This window comes from Octopus bimaculoides, chromosome 19 (genome assembly GCF_001194135.2).
Source record: "Octopus bimaculoides isolate UCB-OBI-ISO-001 chromosome 19, ASM119413v2, whole genome shotgun sequence".
Lineage (NCBI taxonomy): Eukaryota > Metazoa > Mollusca > Cephalopoda > Octopoda > Octopodidae > Octopus > Octopus bimaculoides.
In genome coordinates, this window is record NC_068999.1 from 1946910 (window position 1) to 1948522 (window position 1613).

The following is a 1613-nucleotide window of genomic DNA, read 5'->3' on the forward strand; positions in this document are numbered from 1 at the left end:
GTGTGTGTGTGTGTGTGTGTGTGTGTGTGTGTGCACACGTTTGCATGCATGATAAGTGAGGGGCTGAATGCGAGGCGTTACGGAAATGAAACAAAAGCTAATCACCGCGAGGGCGAGAGCAGGAGAGAGAGAGAGGAAGAGGAGGAGGAGATTGATAGAAGACACAGCCCCAGTATCTGACTGGTATTGATAGTATTTATTTACGACAGCGAAAGGATGGTAGTTAAAGCATATGGCGTAGCGGTTAAGAGCGCTGGCTACTAACCCCAAGATTCCGAATTCGATTCCAGGCAGTGACCTGAATAATAATAATAATAATAATAATAATAATAATAATAATAATAATAATAATAATAATAATAGTAATAGTAATAATATTAATAATGATAATAATAATAATAACATCGAAAAATACGTTAGGAATGAGAACCCAGGTTCGAAATTTTCCCAAGACACCTGATGAAGGCTGGAGAGTATATCAGCCGAAACGTTCTGTTAACAACAAAGATGAGGACAAATATCCGTTAAATGTAAATAATGTAAATAATTCCTCATCTCTTAAATATAGAAGCTGACCTTGAACTTAAGATGCTGGGGTCCAGAATAGTCATGCAAGATACCTTTACCTGATGCTCTACTGACTCGGCCAGTTCGCCATCTCGTTATTTCACTGGTTTAGCCATTAGCCTTTCTTTGCGGATTTCAGAACTTGCGTCCCTCATAATGTAGCAAAAGCAGGAAGGGCACATTGAAGGATAACGTTCATGGGTTAATTGGGAGTGAGGGTGACAGCCATGACACACTTGTGTGTTTACGTTTCCGTAACCTAGCGGTTGGAGACAAAGAGACTGATATAATAAGTATCAGGCTTGATAAAAAAATTAGAACTGGGTTCGGTTCATTCGACTACAAATTCTTCTAGGCGGTGCCCCAGCATGGCCGCGGATTAATGAGTGAAACAAGTAAAATAGAGTGCTGAAACTAAAATAGAAAATTAAATGACTGTACAGACACATCTCCCCAAACCTTATTGCTTTCTTTACCCCCAGGACCCATAAATATCTTTTTCCACCGAACCCCAAGAGGCACTTATGCCAACTTTGCGAAGATCTGACGCAGCAGCTCCTATGTACGACACAATTTATATCCAGCGGATATAAAATAATTTACTAGTCAGATTGTTTTATCCGGGTGATAAATATCAGAGTATACTTATCCCAGATGTACACCGCCACCGATATTTTATGAAGGTGAGGCGGTGGGATGGAGGGGCGCTACAAATACAGAAAGATTTATTATTCTATTCTAAGAAATTACATTTACCATTTTTATTTCTATAATTTGATGTATTTTTTATTGTAATGTATTTTATTTTCGCGCTCTTTTTGTTGTTTTCGTTCGCTTGTTTCAGGGATTTTGTTGCTGTTTTTTCTTTCATGTACTTCTTTTGCTTTATTTTTTATATTTTTATTCTGTTTTTCATTTCTTTTTGTTTGTTTTTCACTGTTTGTTGAAAATCATGTTAAGGGATTGTAGTCAAGTGACGTGCATATGTGTGTTTGTGTGTTTGTGTCTGTGTCTGGGTGTATATATATATATATATATATATATAT